The sequence below is a fragment of the Lathyrus oleraceus genome, chromosome 2, assembly GCF_024323335.1.
Source record: "Lathyrus oleraceus cultivar Zhongwan6 chromosome 2, CAAS_Psat_ZW6_1.0, whole genome shotgun sequence".
Taxonomy (NCBI): domain Eukaryota; kingdom Viridiplantae; phylum Streptophyta; class Magnoliopsida; order Fabales; family Fabaceae; genus Lathyrus; species Lathyrus oleraceus.
The window spans coordinates 168,421,967-168,444,828 of NC_066580.1; positions in this window are offsets into that span (position 1 = coordinate 168,421,967).

A 22,862-nucleotide genomic window follows, 5' to 3' on the forward strand; every position below is an offset into this window, starting at 1 on the left:
AGTCATCTTTAGGGAATCAAATATTTATTTAGTTGTTTCCCTTTTGGTGATATTTTCATATTCATTGTAGGATATAACATTCAACATAATCATTCTGGCTTTATGATGATTCTTGAAGTCACGCTTCTTATCATCACTCATTTTGTTTCTAGCAATGACAACCCCAGGAGCAGATACAGGTGGTTCATAACCATTTGTAACCATGTCCCATAAGTCATTGTCATAGCCTAGGAAGAAGCTTTCGATTCTCTCCTTCCAATAATCAAATTTCTCTCCATTGAAGACTGGAGGTTTAACATTTTAGTTATCTCTTTCATTAGTGGTAGTCATTATGTTTTTCTCACGCTGGATCTCTCTACACTGTTAAGTGTTTGATTTTAAAATAAATAATAGAGCTGAAGCTCTGATACCAATTGAAGGTAGAAAAAAACAAGAAAGGGGGGGGGGGGGGGGTTTGAATTGTTTTCACAAACAATAAAAACTTTTGAAGTTTCTACACACACACACAAGTTAAAGACAAACAACACAGAAGTTATCCTAGTTCGCTTGAAATTCAAAGCTACTCCAGTCCATCCTACCAAGGTGATTTCGCCTTCAATAAGGACTTAATCCAATAATCTAGAAATATTACAACAACGTCTAAGAGTACAATGATCTCTTAGCCCTCCCAAATCTACAGACTTCACAAGTCACTTGAGGAACTTTACAACAACTATTATAGAAATACAAGAAAGTGTTTAGTGCTTCTAAATAAGCAATATGAACACAGTGAGAACAATAGAAAATCACACTAAGAGCAATAACTCGTGTGATAACGTAAAACAAGAATTTAGTTAATGATTGAATTTTAATGTTCAAAATTCTTGTAGGATAGCTTCGTATTTTGGTATGAAGATAGATAAGCGTTTTTATAGTGCTTGGAGATGATACCGTTGAATGGAGCATTGATTATGGTATCTTGCTAATGAAGGGACTTAAATGAAATTAAGTTTATTGTCCTTTCCATAGAAGTTTAGGAGAGTATTCAATTTTCTCCATATATAAATTCATACCATATTTGGAATACTTCGTTGTTAAGTCTTGATCTGATCTGTTGGGCGTGAATTAGAGTGCGCAGAATTCAGATGCTTCTCTTAGATCTTGTATTCTTCAGATAGTTGCCTAATATGTTTTCTTTAGAAGTTCTTGATTGATCTCTAATTAAACATTCTTCAGATGTAATGATCATCAGAGAATTCATGTGTAGGATCCTTCAGATGTAGAATATCAGAGTCTTCAGATGTCAAATGTTATGGACATCGTCGTCTTCAGTGTCAGAGCGAATACCTTTGATTCTAAGTCAGTTGTTTTGGACTTTTTGTGACGTTGGATGTTGTTTCATCAGATTCATTTATCGTTAGAGTCCTGCATACTTAGAGAATTTTATTAGGGTACCAAAATGTTTCATCCTTTGTTATCATCAAAACTTAGAGATAAATTACAGAACCAAATTCTTGTTCTAACATAGTATTCTTCCTATCCGATTTGTAACTAACAAAATCCTAACCGGTATAACCAATAAAATTATAATCACTTCCCTTGGAATACAAAATCCCGTACTTAGAAGTACCACAATGACACCTATGAATACGTTTAACGACTTTTAAATGCGATTCCTTAGGAGCCGATTGATAACGAGCACACATATAAACGCTAAACATAATATTTGGCCTAGATGCAATGAGATATAGAAGAGAACCAATCATACCTCTATATTTTTTCACATCAACATCCTTACCATTTTCATTCCTTTCCAAGTTACCATTTGTAGGCATCGAAGTGTCAACCGACTTTGCATCTTCCATGTCAAATCTCTTTAGCAAGTCATTGCAAAATTTGGTTTGACAAATGAATGTGCCTTCACCGAGTTGCTTGATTTGAAGTTCTGGGAAGTAATTCAAATCCCCCATTAGGCTCATTTCGAACTCACCCTGCATAAGCTTAGAAAACTCTTTGGCAATGCATATTAGTTTATCCAAAAATGATATCATCGACGTAAACTTGAACAAGAAGAGTATCATTTCCATGACGCTTAATAAAATGAGTAGTATCTACTTTCCCTCTTGAGTACCCTTGATTAATAAAAAACTTACTAAGTCGCTCATACTAAGCCCTGGGAACTTGTTTGATACCATACAAAATTCATGTTAATTTGAAAACATGATTGGGATACTTGTAATTTTCAAAACTGGGAGGTTGAGCTACATACACTTCTTCATTAATATAACCATTTAGAAACGCACTTTTTACGTCCATTTGAAATAACTTTAAATTCTTGGAGCAAGCATAGGCTAGTAGAAGGCATATAGCCTCGAGGCGAGCGACCAGAGCATAAGTCTCCTCATAGTCAATGACCTCTTCTTGGTTATAACCTTGAGCCACTAGTCGGGCTTTGTTATGGGTTGTCACTCTGTTTTCGTCAAGCTTGTTTCTAAAAACCCATCTTATGCCAATTACTTGATGATGTTTTGGACGAGGGACAAGGTTTCAAATGTCATTCCTTTTAAATTGGTTTAGTTTATCTCGCATGGCCATAAGCCAATGCTCATTAAGTAATGCATCTTTAGCATTTTTAGGTTCAACCTGTGAAACGAATGCAAAGTGATAACAAAAGTTACTTATCTTGGAGCATGTTGTCACACCTTTGGTGATGTCTCTAAGTATGTTGTCAATAGGATGATATTTGGATGTTCTCCAAGTCAAAGGAAAGACATCCACTATAGCTGGACTTTCCACCTTTTCTTCTTCACAATCGTCATCTTCAACTTTCTCATTTTGCACCATTTTAGGTTGATCAATTCCATCATCGAGTTCTTTGAGAATATCTTGTGAAGATACACCTACGTCATGAAAAGAAACATCTTTCCCAACATTTTTTGGAAAAGACTCATCAAAAGTAACATGAACCGACTCTTCAGTAATAAGTATCCTTTTATTATAAACCCTATAAGATTTAATAGATTGTGAATATCCGAGGAAGATACCTTCATCGGCTTTCGCATCTAACTTTCCAAGATTATTCTTTCCATTGTTCAAAATGAAACATTTATATCCAAAAATGCAAAGATGAGAAACATTAGGTTTTCTACTTCTACGTAGTTCATAGGGTGTTTAATCTAAAATAGGATGTATTATAATCCTATTCAAGACATAACACGCCATGCTAATGGCATCGGCCCATAAATACTTTGGTAAATTACCTTCATTAAGCATAGTCCTTGCTAACTCCTCTAAAATAAGGTTTTTACGCTCTACAACCCCATTTTGTTGTGGAGTTCTAGGAGGGAAGAAGTTATGCTTAATTCCATGTTTTTCACAATACTTCTCAAAGAGGAGGTTTTCAAATTCTCCCCCATGATCACTTCGGATGGAAAAAATTTCAAGTTCATGTTATTTTGAAATAATCTAGCAAATTGTTTGAAAGTCGGATAAACCTCATCTTTACTATACGAAAACATAACCAAAAAATAAATCTAGAGTAATCATCAAAAATCACAAAGCCATAATAGTTACCACCTATGCTTTTGGTCCTTGAGGGACCAAAAAGGTCCATATGAAGAAACTCAAGCGGTCTCGAGGTTGAAACTATATTTTTTTTATTTAAATGAGACCCTCGTTTGCTTCCCCATTTGACACGCTCACATAGATGGTCTTTTATGAATTTCATTTTTGGTAGACCGATTACTAAATCTTTTGAGGTTACTTTATTTAGTAAATCAAAGTTGATGTGAGCTAGGCGTCTATGCCATAACCAAGAGTTTTCACTCATGGTACCAAGACACTTAGTTCCAACCAAGGATACATCACTTAAGTTAAGCATATAGGTATTATAAACCTTCAAGCCTTTAAACATATAATCCTTCTTCTTCTTATGTTCAAATAAGCAACAAGTGTTTGTAAAAGTAACTTTAAATCCATTGTTACAAAGTTGACTAATGCTAAGAAGGTCATGTTTAAGACCATCAACTAGTATAACATCGGAGATAGTAGTAGATGACGAATTATCTACACTACCTTTTCCAAGTATAACTCCTTTATTGTTATCTCCATAAGTGACTAACCCCTTCTTCTTTGGCACAAAGTAAATGAATAGAGATATGTCACCCGTCATATGTATCGAACATCCACTATCAAGATACCACATCTTTCCCGTAGAGTCAAGAAATTCTACCTGTGTAATTAAACAAAGAAAATAGGTACCCAGTTTTCATTGGGTCATTGGTAGTGAGTGAAATCAAGTTTGCATTTAGGAAACCATTTAGAAGCTCCTCTAGTAACAAAAAAATCCTAAATTTACACTTTTCAATAGTATGAGCCTTCTTGCAACAATAATGACAAGATGGGTTATGATGAGACGTGTTTTTTCCATTTGAACCCTTTTTGAAATTTTTATGCTTTTTATGTGAATGGTTCAAATACCTTCCAAATGTAGATGGATCAATGGCAAATGCAATCCTTGGTTGTAGGGCATTGTCTAATTTGACTCGAAGAACATTTATTTCTTCTTGCCAATCATGACAAGATTCACAACCAAACCTAAAAGGCCTTTCATCCTCAATCTTGTCCTTTTGAACATCTAACATAGATAGCTTAGTTGCTTCCAATTTCTTTTCCGATTCTAAGACCTTAGCTTCTAATTGTAAAAATATCTTTTCATGTGAAGCTAACTTCTTAAAAGCATTTAATGCCTCTCTATGAAGATTATCAAAAGCATCTTGTAATTGAGAATAATATAAATAACTAGTAAGATCAAGTTTATAAGGACTTACATTTTTCTTCTTTATTCCATTGGCCATAAGATGAATTTGAGCAGATTTTACACTTGAAGTAGAGCTTTTATCGCTTGAGGAATCATTTGCACTCTTAGGAGCAACATATGCTCTTCTAGACTTCTTGTGATGCCTTTTTTCCTTGTCTTTCTTAATCATGGGACATTCTGGTCTATAGTGACCAACTTCGCCATAATTATAATAAGAGCTTCTAAATTTACCTTTCCTATTCTCATCATATTTTGAGGATTTGGATTTCTTTCTAAATTTGGCTAAGTTCCTTTCGGAGTGCTTGACTTGATTCTTCCTTGTATACCTTTGGCATTTCTTAACAAATAACCTAAAAGCATCATCATCTGAATTCTTGTCATCCCTTTCTTCACAATCACTTTGCTCATATTTTGAGGGCTTTGAGCTTAAAGTCTTTAGAGAAATATACTTCCTCACTTACTCCATCTCTTTACCTTTCTCCTTCTTCATCTTCTTTTCATACTATTTTTCATGTTTTTTCAAGCAAGTGAGTTCTTGCTCATGTTCTTCCAATTTGCCAAACAAAGTAGTGAGATCAAGTACTTTAAGATCATTTGCCTCTTTAATAGCGGTGACGTTGGGTTTCCATTCCCTGTTAAGACATCTCAAAACCTTATTAGTGTCAATGTAATTGGAAATAGGCTTACCTAGAGAATTCAATCGGTTAATAAGATGTGTGAATCTCTTTTACATGTCGGCAATGGTTTCACCATGCTTCATGTGAAAGAGTTCAAACTCTTGATTCATTGTTTTCCCTCATGGGAAGATTTTAATGTTTCCCACATATCTTTGGCGGTTTCACAATGGAAAACACAATAATATTCATCAACACCTAAAGCGGATATGAGAATATTGTGTGCCTTTCAATCATGTGACCATAACTTTCTATCATTATCATCCCATTACTTTCCGATTTTGGTACGGTGACACCTTTATCATTGGTCATTGTAATTTCGTTAAGACCATTAATGATGGCATCCCATACACCCTTATCAACAGAGTTGACATGGACATGCATACAAGCTTTCCAATCTCCATAATTCTCACCGGAAAAGATAGATGCTATATTATACGCCCCTTTAGGTTCGGTAGCCATTATCTAATAAGCAAATCTTAAGAACGGAATAAACTGGACCTCTTGATACCACTTGTTAGACAAAAGGCCTAGCTCTAGAGAGGGGTGAATAGATCACAAGTTTAAAGCTTGAACCAAAATGGGTTTTGAAAAAGTTTATAACCCGGAAGCAAGTATCAAAAATTTTCCAGATCAAAAATCGTCTAACCAAACCTACTATCAAAAAGCTCGAATATGCATAGAGGTGTCAATCCAATGATAATAATCCACAAGTTAATCAACAACAACTAATCACAACTAGATGGATACAATACAATAGGAAAAGTCTATCTCCAATGAACAAAACACGCACAAAATTAAGTCAAGCATATTATCGAACACTTAGTGTACGATCAACTATGTTTAGAGCTTTATGTAGTGTTTGTTGTTCTTAGAAATCCAATTATAACCAAATGGTTTGTGATCTACACAACAACACAAATTTCAAAACGCATTCAAAATTATGATCTAAACAATGTTGATCAAATAATAAATGCAATCTGTCGCAACCTGAAAAATACAGTGTGCGAAAAAACAACCGGTGAAAGAAAATGACAGAAGAGTCGCCACCGTGCGTTATTTATCCCAAAGGAGGGAAAGGAAACGCTCGAAGTAAACCTGGAAATGGAAAGGACAAGACGGGGTCTCGCAACCAAATCTTGGGTTCGGGAGTCGGTTATGCGAAGGGAAGGTATTAGCACCCCTATGCATCCGTAGTACTCTACGGGATCCACTTTTGTAGTTCTTGTCTAAAGGGTGTGAGTTTATCTTGTGTTGTTTACTAAAAAAAAAGGTTAAATGAAAATGACTCGCGCGGATGTCGCATCCACTGCATATGTATCTCATCTGAATATGAGAATCAGAGTCTTCGTAGCTCGGCTGACCTATGGGTTAGGGGGATGTGTGCTCGCTAAGACATCGCGTCTTATGCCTACGTATCTCATCTGGAATGAGAATCAGAGCAAGCCGTAGTTCGGCTAACTACGGGGTTATGGAGTGGGTTTTGGACGAACGACGTTACTACGCAATCTACCAGATGCTCGACCTTTGGAGACTTACTCACCTGTAGTAGAAGGAGTAAACGTGTGTTTAGGAGAAGAAAAATCAATGAAGGGTTAGGGTTTGGTAAACTCATGCAAAAAGGCAGTCCTTGACGAAGGAACCTGTAAAAAACACACAAAAACATTGCCTCCTATCGAGGTCTTCCAGCTAGGAAAGTATTAAATGCGGGAAAAATGTAAAAGTACCACGCGGATAAAGATCCGAAGTAACAACAGTTAGAGGAATGGGAAACCCAAGGATCCTTCCAAGCTAAACACCGTCAAAGAAAGTGAGTTAGTACAGGTAATCGGAATGAAACCTCCAGGGGGTATCCCACAAACAAAGTGGAAAACCATGCAAGTTATCCCTGCAAAAGTCATGTGAGCCCTCACAAAAACTCAACAAATAGGTTAGAGACAAAAAAATAGGGTAATCAAGGGTTGCCCCCAAATCAAAATGTAACCACATGAATCATGCCATTAAAATTCACAAAAAAGACATGCATCAAAAGGGTATCAAATTCACCCATAATACCTCATACATTTAGAGCATTCAAATTAAAGGCATAAAGATGATGGATATAGGGCAAACCTAATTGGAGAGCTTGATTGAAATTGAGTTGGACCCGTGAGGTTTACAAAACAATCTTTAGGGTTTATGTGAGGCAGAGGTGATTCTGTGCAGTTGAGTTCCCTTCAGGGTTTGGAGGCTGCTCTGAACTCTGTTAGCTCTTCTCTCACTATCTTTTTCCTCAGGGTAATAGGAAATAGAATGCATCCTTGTTTCACTGAAACTCTAGTATTTATAGCCTAATATTGGTAGCTTAGTGGGCTTTTGAGAGAGGTCCAAGTCTGAGATTTATTTATTTATTTATTTATTTATTATTATTTTTATTTATTTTTTATTTTTTATTTTATTTTTTATTTTTTTTAAAAAATAAAGTTTCTTGGATCTAATTCTGATTGACATGATGAAATGCAATGTATCTAATGTTAAATGACCTAAAAATGAATGCATGCATGAGGTGTAAAGCGTATGATTCTAGGAAAAATGAAGGGTAAATTTTGGGGTATTACAGCTGCCCCTATTCAATCAACCGGAGACCTGGAAAGAAGATAGCAGCGGCTTCCGTGCTTTCGAGGTATCAAGGGATTGAGTACAATAAAAGGCCAAAAATTTGCACTGAAGTGAAGTGAAGTAACAATGTCTATCAGAATCGGCAAAGAGGTGGTCTTGAAAGAAGAATCCGTCTGGTACGGTGAGAGTCAGTCTGAATACCGAAAAAGAATGTTAACTTGGATACCAAAATAAATGGTAACACAGAAATAACCATGGCCTGAATGCCGCTCATCAGTCTGAATACTGGAAATGACTTCGATCTGAACATCGGAAGATATGAGATTATTAATATCGGTCTGAACACCGAGAGGCTGGCCTGAATGCCACAAGTTGCGTCGACCTGAACGTCGGAAACTTCTTCGATCTGAACATCGGAAAATTGGCCTGAATTCCACAAGTTGCATTGACCTGAACGTCGGAAACTTCTTCGATCTAAACATCGGAAAATTGACCTGAATGCCACAAGTCGCATCGACCTGAACGTCGGAAACTTCTTCGATATGAACATCGGAAAACTGGCCTGAACGCCACTTCGGTCTGAATACCGGAAATTGGCCTGAACGCCACTTCGATCTGAATATCGGAAATTGGCCTGAATGCCACTTCGGTCTGAATACCGGAAAATTGGCCTGAATGCCACTTCGGTCTGAATACCGGAAAAACTTCATGCCTGTCAGCATCGACAGAAATAGGGAAAGATAATAGAGGCGGCGCATGGGCCAATGACACTTGCTGGGGATAACAAAGGTAAGTCATGAACAATCTTCAGTCTGAGTACTGGAAACAACTTCTAGCTTATCACTTGGGATACCGAGAATGTTTTATGCTTACATGCGTATGTTTGAATTTTTCAATGGCGTAATGCTCCATGAAAATGGAAATGCTACGCGATTTGGAAGGATGCAATGCAATATGATTCTACATGCAGGGATGCGAAATGCTGGGTAGAATGCCAAGCTGATGCAAGGGGATCTGCTGGGGAAATGATCACCATCTTCTGGACCATGGCAAGGCTGCTGGAGATGCACAACGCAAAGAATTATGTGGGGAAATGACCCGCCACACGGTGTTCTAGCAATGACGAAATGCCGAGATTCAGACTGGGGAGAGAACGACACTGAAAACCTGCTGTTGGGGAAAGCGATAGTGGTTCTGGCAACCACGATCTGCGAGAGATGACTCAGCAGGGGAAGAAAACACCGATACGGTACCGAGATTCTGCTTCAAGGAAAGAGACCATGGATCTGGCGTCGAGATCATCGATCTGGCATCAAACCCTGAGGAGCAACCGCTTCTGCTGGGAAGATACAGTCTGGCACTGTCAACTCCACTGGGGATATATAGTCTGGCACTGTCAACTCTACTGGGGAGTGTATGTCCTGAAACAAACGCTTGGGGAAGTACAGTGGTGAGAACCTACTGGGGATTGAAGAATCCAACACTCTGATCAGCTCTGCAGGGATAAGACACCGAATTCGTCTGTTGGCGACTTCACTGGGGAAGATATTCACGATCATCTGCAGGGGATTTTAAGGAAATGCCCCGAGGGTATCTGTTCTGAATAGACGATCCAAAGCACTTGAAATTTACAGCAATTTTAAATATTTATTAAGCATGTACCTGTAAAGCCCTTATGTGTCATGATGCAATGTTTATCAAAAATTCGGACGTCATTTTTGCAAACAAAACAGTAAAATGAAAATGAAAACAGAGATATACTGAATAACATGATTTTATTGATTGAATGGCCTCTGAATAGGCATTTACATCAGGAAGCAATCCCTGGAAAGAGGTAATCGCACAAAAGATAAAAATAGAAATTAATCTAATGGCAATGTGAAATGGATTTCTATTGGGTTCCAATTCTGCTATGACTTGCCCGTCTTCAAGATCCTCCAGATGATCAGCCTTCTGAAAAGGTGATTGGACTGTTTCCTACCTTTCGAAAATTTCCAGTCATCGACATGAGATGAGATTCAGAACTAACTCAGAATGCAGTCATTCGCTTAATCCCTAACTTTTGCCTGGATCGCCCTTTTCGGGTTTTCAATCCACCGGGATACCCATTTTTGCCTAAGTTGCCTTTTCAGGTTTTCAACTTACCGGGTGTACGATCTTTTCATTTTTAATCCCTAATTTTTGCCCGAACCTTTTCATTTTCTTGGTTCGTCGGGATGCCCATTTTTGCCTGGACTATTCTTTTTACTGTCCAGCGGGTCTATTTTATGCGAAGTATTTTTTAACTGCGTCTGAGTTCACAGGGGAAGTGAAGTTTTCACCATCCATAGTTGCAAGCATTAAGGCCCCACCATCAAAAACCTTGGTGACAATATACGGTCCATCATAGTTAGGAGTCCACTTGCCCCTGTGATCTGTCTGAGGAGGAAGGGTCGTTTTCAACACTAAATCTCCGACTCAGAAACAACGAGGACGCACCTTCTGATCAAAGGCTCTCTTCATCCGACTCTGATACAACTGCCCATGACAAATGGCTGCCATTCGCTTCTCTTCGATAAGACTCAACTCATTGAACCTTGTCCGAATCCATTCGGCTTCGTCTAACTTGACATCCAACAGGACTCTTAGAGAAGGAATCTCCACTTCAACAGGTAGGACTGCTTCCATACCATACACCAGGGAGTAAGGGGTTGCCCCAATCGACGTACGTACTGAAGTACGGTACCCATGCAAGGCGAAGGGTAGCATCTCATGCCAATCTCTGTACGTGACGACCATCTTCTGCACAATCTTCTTTATGTTCTTATTTGCCATCTCAACAGCGCCGTTCATCTTAGGGCGGTAAGGGGAAGAATTGTGATGCTGAATGTTGAAGTTCTGACACAACTCCTTCATCGTTTTGTTGTTGAGATTAGAACCATTATCAGTAATGATTCTTTCGGGAATCCCATAACGACAAATGATTTCTTTCTTGATGAAACGGGCAACCACATATCTGGTGACATTCGCGAACGACGCTGCTTCGACCCACTTGGTGAAATAGTCTATGGCAACAAGGATGAAGCAATGCCCATTGGAAGCAGTCGGCTCAATCTTTCCAATCATGTCAATGCCCCACATAGCAAACGACCACGGCGAAGTCATCACATTCAGAGGATTTGGCGGCACATGTACCTTATCAGCATAAATCTGGCATTTATGACACTTCCGAGCATATTTGAAGCAATCTGATTCCATGGTCATCCAATAATAACCCGCTCTCAACAATTTCTTAGCCATTGCATGTCCGCCGGCATGAGTACCGAAGGAACCTTCATGAACTTCCTACATTAACATGTCCGCCTCGTGTCTGTCCACGCGTCTGAGCAAAACCATGTCGAAGTTCCTCTTATACAGCACATCGTCTTTGTTCAAGAAGAAACTGCCTGCCAATCTTCTCAAAGTCTTTCTGTCATTGTTGGATGCCCCTGCAGGGTACTCTTGATTCTTCAGAAAGCACTTGATATCGTGATACCAGGGCTTGTCATCGACTACCAGTTCAGCAGCAAACACATACGCGGCCCTGTTAAGGCGCATCACATCGATCCTGGGAGCATGGTTCCAACGAATTACCTTGATCATGGAGGATAGAGTAGCAAGTGCGTCTGCCATCTGGTTCTCATCACGAGGTATATGATACAATTTTACTGTTGTGAAGAAAGTCAACAGTCTTCTCGTGTAATCTCTGTAGGGGACCAGAGTGGGCTGGAGAGTATTCCAATCACCATTCACTTGATTGATCACCAGAGCTGAATCTCCGAAGATGTCCAGAGTCTTGATTCTCAGATCAATGGCTTGCTCAATACCCAAGATACATGCCTCGTACTCAGCTTCATTATTTGTGCACTCAAAAGTCAAACGAGCGGTGAAAGGCATGTGGGCACCTTTTGGAGTAGTAATGACAGCGCCAATTCCACTTCCTCTAGCATTGACAGCCCCATCAAACAACAAAGTCCACTTTTCGTTTGGATCAGGTCCCTCCTCAACAACTGGCTCTTCACAGTCTTTCATCTTGAGGAACATGATGTCTTCATCTGGAAAATCAAACTTCATCGACTCATAATCATCAATTGGCTGCTGAGCAAGATAGTCTGACAGAATACTCCCTTTGATGGCTTTCTGGGATGTATACTGGATATCATACTCTGTCAGTACCATTTGCCAACGAGCCACCCTTCCGGTGAGAGCTGGCTTCTCGAATATGTATTTGACTGGATCCATCTTGGAGATCAGTAGGGTTGTGTGAGACAGCATGTATTGTCTCAATCGCTTAGCAGCCCATGCAAGTGCACAACATGTCTTCTCAAGCATTGAGTATCTCGACTCGCAATCTGTGAACTTCTTACTCAAGTAGTAGATGGCATGTTCTTTCCTACCTGTCTCGTCGTGTTGACCGAGAACACAACCCATAGAATTGTCAAGTACTGTCAAGTACATAATCAGCGGTCTCCCTGGGACTGGAGGCATAAGGATAGGAGGATTCTGCAAATACTCTTTTATCTTTCTCTCGAAAGCCCTTTGACAATCTTCATTCCACCTGATAGCCTGATCTTTCCTCAGCAATTTGAAAATTGGCTCACACGTGGTTGTTAGGTGAGAGATGAACCTTGCAATGTAGTTCAACCTCCCTAAGAAACTACGGACTTGCTTCTCTGTTCTTGGCTCAGGCATTTCCTGTATTGCTTTCACTTTATCAGGATCCACCTCAATCCCTTTTCCGCTAACAATAAAACCCAACAATTTTCCCGATCTCACCCCGAAAGCGCACTTGTTCGGATTAAGTCTCAGTTTGAATTTCCTTAACCGTTCAAACAATTTCTGCAGATTCACCAAATGTTCTTCTTCTGTCTGAGATTTGGCAATCATATCGTCCACATAAACCTCGATTTCATGATGAATCATATCATGGAACAGAGTCACCATAGCTCGTTGATATGTTGCTCAGGCATTTTTCAGACCAAACGGCATCACCTTGTAGCAGAAGGTGCCCCATGGGGTTATGAAAGTTGTCTTTTCCATGTCCTCTGGTGCCATCTTGATTTGGTTATAGCCAGAAAAGCCATCCATGAAGGAGAATACCGAGAATTGAGCTGTATTATCCACCAAAACGTCGATGTGAGGTAATGGGAAATCATCTTTAGGGCTAGCTATGTTCAGATCCCGGTAGTCGACACACATCCGTACCTTTCCATCCTTCTTAGGTACTGGGACGATGTTTGCAACCCATGACGGATAATTGGTGACTGCTAGAAACCCTGCATCCAACTGCTTTTGCACTTCTTCCTTTATCTTGACAACCATCTCTGGTCTTGTTCTTATGAGCTTCTGCTTGACCAGAGGACAACCTTCTTTGAGAGGAAAGCGGTGTACCACGATGTCTGTGTCCAGCCCGGTGTCGCATTACGCGAAAAACCGGCGGGAAAACAAGAACAACAGAGCCGCCACCGTGCATTATTTATCCCAAAAGAGGGAAAGGAAACGCTCAGAGTAAACCTGGGAAAGAACATGGTCTCGCGACCAGAGAGAATGGGATCGGGAGTCGGTTATGCGAAGGGAAGGTATTAGCACCCCTACGCATCCGTCGTACTCGACGGGATCCACGCACAATAGGAAGGAAAATGGTTGCTAAAACACTGCTCGCACACACACACACACTGGCTGAAGGAGACACAAGAAAACAGACAAGACTGACTCGGCAGGATGTCGCATCCTGGGCCTACTTAGTCTATCAAGAATAGACATCAGAGTCAAAGTAGTTCGGACTGGGGAAACGACACATGCTCGCTAGGATATCGCATCCTATGCATACGTATCTCCTTGGACGAAGGAGAATCAGAGCATTCGTAGCTCGGCTGACACACACACAAACGAACACAGGCAAAGGCAAACATGGAGCCCGATTGCCAATCACTGGACTTACATCAGCATCCGAACCAAAACATACCCACACTGGAACCCGAATGCCACTCGATGGACTTACATCAGCTTCCAAGCACACAACAACACACACAGAGGGGTTGAAGACAAAAGGGTTGAAAAAGAAAAAGGGCGCCTGGAGAGATCAGCTCATCTTCTGCCTACATACCTCATCTGGTATGAGGATCAGGGCGACGTAGTTCCCCTACGCAGGGACAAAGGATGAACACGCGAACTAATAGGGAGACTAGAGCTCGAGCCTAATAGTTGCCACGCAAACAAAAAGAGACGCTGAGACGTCGAAAGGAACACAAAAGGTTGAAAGGACAAACTAATAGGGAGACTAGAGCTCGAGCCTAATAGTTGCCAAACACACACAAAAAAAAGAAAAAAAGGGCGCCCGGAGAGATCAGCTCATCTCCTGCCTACGTACCTCATCTGGTATGAGGATCAGGGCGACGTAGTTCCCCTACGGAGGGACACAGGACGAACAAACAAACTAAAAGGGAGACTAGAGCTCGAGCCTAATAGTTGCCACGCAAACAAAAAGAGACGCTGAGACGTCAGAAGGAACACAAAGGTTGAAAGGACAAACTAATAGGGAGACTAGAGCTCGAGCCTAATAGTTGCCAAACACACACAAAAAAGAAAAAAGGCGCCCGGAGAGATCTGCTCATCTCCTGCCTACGTATCTCATCTGGTATGAGAATCAGGGCGACGTAGTTCCCCTACGCAGGGATACAGGACGAACAAACAAACTAAAAGGGAGACTAGAGCTCGAGCCTAATAGTTGCCACGCAAACAAAAAGAGACGCTGAGACGTCAGAAGGAACACAAAGGTTGAAAGGACAAACTAATAGGGAGACTAGAGCTCGAGCCTAATAGTTGCCAAACACACACAAAAAAAGAAAAAAGGCGCCCGGAGAGATCTGCTCATCTCCTGCCTACGTATCTCATCTGGTATGAGAATCAGGGCGACGTAGTTCCCCTACGCAGGGACACAGGACGAACAAACAAACTAAAAGGGAGACTAGAGCTCGAGCCTAATAGTTGCCACGTGTAACACCTCAAAATTTGCCCTCCTCTCTTGGGACTAGCATTATCATTTTGCATATCATTTTAGGTCATTAGGCATTGCATATTGCATATCATGTGGTTACATTGTGCAAGTCATCCTCCCAAGTCTTGATCAGGAGATGAGAAAGTCAAAGTGCAAGCCTAAGGTTTTATTGACTGATCATTGGCCATCTGAGGATTGGGCTATGAATTAGGGTTTCATGATTCTCAAAGGATATTGGTCTTCATCTTGATTGCAATGATACATCATCATCATGGGTGGATTTCATCAAGTGATTGAAGCAGATTCCTTGAGATTAGGGTTTTGACCACTGGTCAACCCTAATCAGTTGCATTGGGCCAGTCAGGGCATGATCAGGAGATGGGGTCTATGATGGATATGGGGTTCATTCTATGATTATATTGAGCTAATTGAGGCTAGGGTTTCATGTGTGGGCCATTTCATCAGGAGATTGGGGCTCAGTTTGATCTATGCATTGCCAAATTCATCTATCGGTTGGAAAAGACAACTGTGGTCAACTGTGCTTGATTTTATGGATTTGGAGGTGGAAATGAGTTGGATACACTTCATTCATGTTGGAACAAGTGATATTTGACATGTCAAAGCTCAAGAATGGAGAAAATCAAGTCAGGACAAAAACTGCCAAAAATAGAAAGTGACTTGTAATAGAAGTTTCCAAAAATGGAAAGTTTTTGATCTCAAAATTACATGTCCAAGGAAGCTTCAAATGAAAATTTGTTCAACATGAAAGTTGTAGATCTTGTTCTCACCTTTCCAAAAGTCCAAGAACTTGAAAATCCCATGTATGGTTGTCAAATTATGGCCCAGTGAATTTCAAAAATGACCCATAATCAGGAGGGCATAATTTCCACATGGAGTGTCCAAATTGGGTGTTCTTTATATGCACAAACTCCATTTGACATGTACTTTCATGGTGCATAATTGGATTTCTTCAAAAATGGTCAATGCAAAAAGTCAAATTTCAACTGGACAGTTAAATGAACCAGGGGCAAAATTGTCCAACTTGTGAAATAATTGGAATTTTTGAGTGGGGATTTTTGCAACACCTCACAAATGGTATTTGAAACTTGTTGGAATCATCATAACATGCCAAAATCTTGTGGTTTGAAAATTGACTTTTGAAATGGAATTGGAAAAATGAACATAAGCCATCACATGTGGAATTTCCAAAATACACATCCAATGAGCATAAGCCAAGTTGCAACAGCTCACACATGTCATTTTGAGAGTGTGTGAGCTGTCCATGAGCTGGCAATGAGCTGGCATATGAAGTTACATTTTTGCCCTTGGTGTGAAAATGACATTTTCACTAATCATTTCCATTTGATTAATTAGCATGGTTAAGCATGGATTAAGCTGGCATATATATTCTTAATCATCATCAAATCATAACAGAATTCACATTTCACCAAATCAGATCCAAAAACTCATCACATTCTCTCAAATTCTCAAGAACACATAGAACTTCAATTGACAAGAACTTCCTGAATTCTAGCTCAAATTGCGAAATTCTTCTTGCTGCCAATTCCTCTCATCATCATCTCCATCTGTTTTTGAAGTTTGGATTGAAAGGAGCTTCCATTTGCAGCTGTGCAAGATTGCATCATTCATGGCAAATCAAGATTTCGTGCGTTAGAAGTTGATTCACTCGAACCTGATCACATCATTCACCTTCTTGAGGATATTGCTACATCTGTTTGTGGAAATCGAAGCTCAAGAACACCAATTCCAGCGATGTCATCTCCAGGTGTGTGAATTTCGAGTTTCACTAATTGCTTAATTATTATGTGCGTTTGAAAGCTCGTGCCATGTAGAAACCAGTGATATGCGTAGCTTTGATTATGATGCAACGTAGGTTAAGAAATCTGGATTGGAAGTTACGATACCAAACCCTAACTCCATCGATTTAGAAGATACATGAACTTGTAGGTTAAATTAGGTTGATATTTGGATTCTACATGTTAAGACGGTTCCAACGAGTATGCATTTGCTCATTTTGGTGATGATTCGATGTTCATCGTGTTCTTACGTTTCTGGACTTGGAAGATGAAGTTTCTGGACATTTAAGCTGTTTGATCCATAATTTCGTTTAAACTTTTGAATATGGAGTTTCCCGCGGTACTGTTCCAACAATTACCATTGTGCCATTAGTGAAAATCCAATTAATTAATTTAATTCTAAAAAATTGTTAAAATTCATAAACACTTTAAAAAATTCATAAAAAATGTTTTAAAAATCAGGAAAATGTGTGGATTTTTTTTGTTGACTTCCTAATTGACTGAAGAATTTTATTAACCTATTGATTGAAGTTGTGCATGGTGAAAATTGTGTTTGACTTAGGGTTGATTAACATGTGATATATTTTGGTACACTTTGCCATATCCATTGTGAAATTCTCATGGTTACAAAGAAATGCTTGAAATTTTTTGTGGTAATTGTAGAGTGGTTGATGTTTATTTACATGTAAATTTCATGGATTTTGGATTCCTGGTGTTTGAGTTATGAATTTTGGAACCTAGGTGTGACAATTTGTGTCACACCTCATTATGTCAACTTGCTGGATTTATTTGAATGGCTTAGGCTTGTTAGAATGATGTGAAATTTTGCAGGGGTGTTCATTAACATGTTAAGAAGCTATGTGAATTTTTGTGGAATTTTATGTGGCATTTTCAAATTGATTGCTATTTTTCATCTCTGTTGGTCAAATGTGCAAGTTCATGTGATATATGTTGGTAGAACTTGTGTGAAATGCTCATATGGTATTGAATGAACATGAAATTTGGCTTGCTGGTTATAGACACATGATAGAACATCCCTGTTTTGGTCTCAGTCATTTCTTTATTGTTTTCATTGACTTATGAATTTTTGAAGTGAATGCATGTGTTGATGTTGTGATTTGGCTCATATAATTGTGTCTGTTTTTGTTGATTTTCATTGACATGGTTTCCTTTGTCCAATTAAGCTAAAATTTGACATGCTAGGCCTTGATTATGTCCTGTTTAGGTGTAAATTATTTGAGGATTTTTGGAATTGTTTTGATATGGAATTGAATGCAATAGTTCTGTTTGGATGTTTGGTGTTCCATTTGAACTAGTTTGATTTGTTTTGGTCATGAAATGAATATGGTAAATGATATAATCATGGGATCAATTGCTTTGGTTTTCTATTTGTGTTAATTTAAGTTTGGTTGAGAATCCTTTGCTGTTTAGACTTTTTTCTCCCTTTTGGACCCTAGGCTTGGCCTAGAGGTCCAGTTTCTCACATTTGCTTGATTTTTCAGGATGAAATGCATAATGCCTAAAGGGATTGAGCCAAGTCAATTAAATTGGATGTGTTTGATGTTGAGAACTGTAACACCCTTCTAAATACCCCAAAATATTTAATTTAAAATAATAACCTATCAATCAGAGTAATTATGCCCCGAAGGGTGTCACACAATCATTTCACAACATTTATCAAAACATCCTGTCATGCTCATTTATTTATCAAATAAAACAGTTGCATAATACGCAGCGGAATAGAATTCAACATCAGCATGAGACATGTAACACCATACATGTAAACTAATTCAACAATTTCCAACAATACAATGAAAAGGTTCCCTCCCGATGTTACATCTACCAGAGCATGACCCATAGGACACTACTATAGACTCCAAGCGTTAGCTTCTATTCAACTCATTTCTCGTTACCTGAAAAATAGGTTGTAAGGGTGAGTTCCTCAATCAATATAATAAGCATTATAGAACAACATGTAATGCTAAGTAAATAACACATCAATTCACCCTAACCAGACTACGCATTCAGCAACGGCAATATCCGTCCAAACATCATATTCAACAATAATATATATCATATGTATAATCCTCAAACCATATTCAACACCAACAACACAACACAACGATTTACTCACTAATTCCTCACAATGGGAATTAGCTACAGCCCCACAGGCTATACCATGCATTCATTATGCAATGAGACTCCATGAAATGCGGTACCGACTCTTCTCGAACATATAGTTCAAGCTCACCGATCAAATCCAGATACGGCTACTAAGCTCACTAGTCCCACTCATTGAGATCTAATGCCTCACTCACTAATTCCTCACCATGGGAATTAGCTACAGCCCCAAAGGCTAGACTATGCACACTAATCATCTAGTATGCAAACATCAACAACAATTCACAACTCACTAATTCCTCACCATGGGAATCAGCTACAGCCCCAAAGGCTAAACTACGCATGCTAATCACCTAGCAATACAACATCAACAACAACTCAAGAACAGACACATGCTCGCACTCTACGCCATCGAATAGTCTATTCTCAACTGCATACATTCACAACATCATGCATAATATATACATTCACCGCATCATATACATCATTATACATCAGCAATATTTCATCACATAAGCATGTCAGATTATGCCAAACAACCACTACAATATTAGTACATTCTAATATTACATCTCCTGCTCAAAACAGCGGGAATTAATCCCTATTACACCATAGACAACATAGGCCAACCCTCACATAGGTACACAACAATTAAAACAACAATTTTTCACTTCTGCAATAGTGTTAACCGGTTAACGCCCTGGGTTAACCGGTTAACGCAGCACAACACGCCTTCTGTCTCAAAATTTAACAGTGTTAACCGGTTAACGCCCTGGGTTAACCGGTTAACGCAGCACAAACAGCCAAATATCAGAAATTACAACAGTGTTAACCGGTTAACACCCTGGGTTAACCGGTTAACGCAGACAAAACAGCACATATTCATAATCCAACACAGTGTTAACCGGTTAACACCCTGGGTTAACCGGTTAACGCAAGACAGAAGCTGTTCCTGCGCTAACTCAAGGCAGAATGCAGAATTCTCCGCATTTTCCGCCATTGGAGGACTTCCGGACCTCCGAATCCGATTCCGTAAAAAGCCATACGATCGGGAAATTACAACAGACTCAATTACCGACTAAATTTCAACTCCTAACACGGTTCATCCAACAAAATTTCAGCATTCACAATTCCCAATTAGGGTCAATCAACAGCTTAACACTACCCATGACATATTATCCCATAATACCCGTTAATTGACGATAAACCCCCCTTACCTTAACAATCCGGCAGAATCTTTGAGCTTCAAGCTTTCGATCTCCAACTTTTGCTCTTCAGCTCCTCTTCTCTGCCCTTTTTCCCTTTTCTCTCACGATGCTTCTCTGTTCTGTTTTCACGTGAAATGCTTTTCCAAATGAGAACTTTTCCTTATTCCAACATATATATACTTTCCAATAATAATAATCCAAAAATAATAATAATAAAATTTCCAATTATTTAATTAAATTAATAATTAAATTATTAACTCAATTCAAATAATTATTTTATTATTATCGGGGTGTTACAACTCTCCCCCACTAAAAGAGTTTTCGTCCTCGAAAACATACCTCAAGCGAACAACTCTGGGTAAGACTCCTTCATCTTACTCTCCAGTTCCCAAGTCACGTTGCCGCCTGCTGGTCCTCCCCAAGCTACCTTCACCAAGGCAATCTCTTTACCCCGCAACTGCTTCAACTCTCGATCCTCTATCCTCATAGGTGATGTTTCAACAGTCAGGTTATCTCTCACCTGTACATCATCTACTTGGACTATATGCGACGGATCATGAATGTATCTCCTCAACTGAGACACATGAAAAACCTCATGCAAATTCGCAAGCGACGGCGGTAAAGCGATACGATAGGCTACCTCTCCTATCCTCTCCAAAATCTGATAAGGACCAATGAATCGAGGTGTCAACTTCTTCGACTTCAAGGCTCGACCAACACCAGTTATCGGAGTAACACGAAGAAACACATGATCTCCCTCTTGGAACTCAAGTGACTTCCTCCTCTTGTCATGATAACTCTTCTGCCGACTCTGAGCAATTCTCATCTTATCCTGAATCATCTTAATCTTTTCCGTAGTTTGTTGAACAATCTCCGGTCCAACCACAACACTCTCACCGGACTCATACCAACATAAAGGTGTCCGACATCTCCTACCATACAAAGCTTCAAACGGTGCCATACCAATGCTCGAATGAAAACTATTGTTGTAGGTAAACTCAATCAAAGGCAAATAACAATCCCAAGCACCTCCTTTTTCCAAAACACAAGCTCTCAAAAGATCCTCTAGTGACTGAATCGTCCTCTCAGTCTGACCATCAGTCTGCGGGTGATATGCAGAACTCAATCTCAGTTTAGTTCCCAAAGCCTTCTGCAAACCTTCCCAGAACTTCGATGTAAATCTAGGATCTCTGTCCGAAACAATACTAGACGGAATACCATGCAAACTTACAATCTTCTCAATATACAACTCGGCTAATCTCTCTAACGGATAATCCATTCTGATCGGAATGAAATGAGCCGACTTCGTCAATCTATCAACAATCACCCAAATAGCCTCAAAATTCTTACTTGTTCTCGGCAAACCAGAAACAAAATCCATACTGATACTGTCCCACTTCCACTCTGGAATAGCCAACGGTTGCATTAGCCCAGACGGCTTCTGATGCTCAATCTTTGACTTCTGACAAGTCAAACAAGAATACACAAAACTTGCAATTTCTCTTTTCATTCCCGGCCACCAAAACAACTTCTTCAAATCCTGATACATCTTCGTAGCTCCAGGATGAATACTCAACCCACTACGATGTCCTTCTTCAAGAATACTCTTCTTAAGTTCTGTATCATCCGGAATACACACTCGATCACCAAATCTCAAAACACCATTCTCATCAACTCTGAATTCACCACCTTGGCCTTGATTCGCTAAAGTCAACTTATCAACCAAAAGCATATCAGATTTCTGACCCTCTCTGACCTCATCCAAAATACCACTTGTTAACTTCAACATTCCCAATTTAACACTATTGTGAGTACTCTCACACACCAAACTCAAATCTCTAAACTGTTCAATTAAATCCAATTCCTTAACCATTAACATAGACACATGTAATGATTTCCGACTCAATGCATCAGCCACTACATTTGCTTTACCCGGATGGTAATTCAACCCAAAATCATAATCCTTCAGAAACTCTAACCATCTCCTCTGTCTCATATTCAGCTCTTTCTGATCAAACAAATACTTTAAACTCTTATGGTCACTGAAAACCTCAAATCTTGATCCATACAAGTAATGCCTCCACAACTTCAAAACAAACACTACAGCTGCCAACTCTAAATCGTGCGTCGGATAGTTCCTTTCATGAACCCTCAGCTGTCTCGAAGCATAAGCTATAACCTGCTTATTCTGCATCAACACACCACCCAAACCCAACAATGAAGCATCACAGTAAACTTCAAATGGTTCCGACGAACTCGGTAACGTCAAAATAGGAGCAGTAGTCAACCTTCTCTTTAACTCTTGGAAACCTTCTTCACATTTTGAGTCCCAAACAAACGCTTGCCCCTTTCTAGTCAACATCGTCAACGGTAACGCCAACTTAGAAAATCCCTCAATGAACTTCCTATAATAACCAGCCAAGCCAAGGAAACTTCGAATCTCGGCAACAGACTTCGGAGCTTCCCACTTAGATACCGCTTCTATCTTAGAAGGATCAACAGCAACACCACCTCTTGAAATCACATGCCCAAGAAAACTAACTTCTTCTAACCAAAATTCACACTTAGACAGCTTAGCAAATAACTGCTTTTCTCGGAGAACTTCTAAAACCACTCTCAAATGCTCAGCAT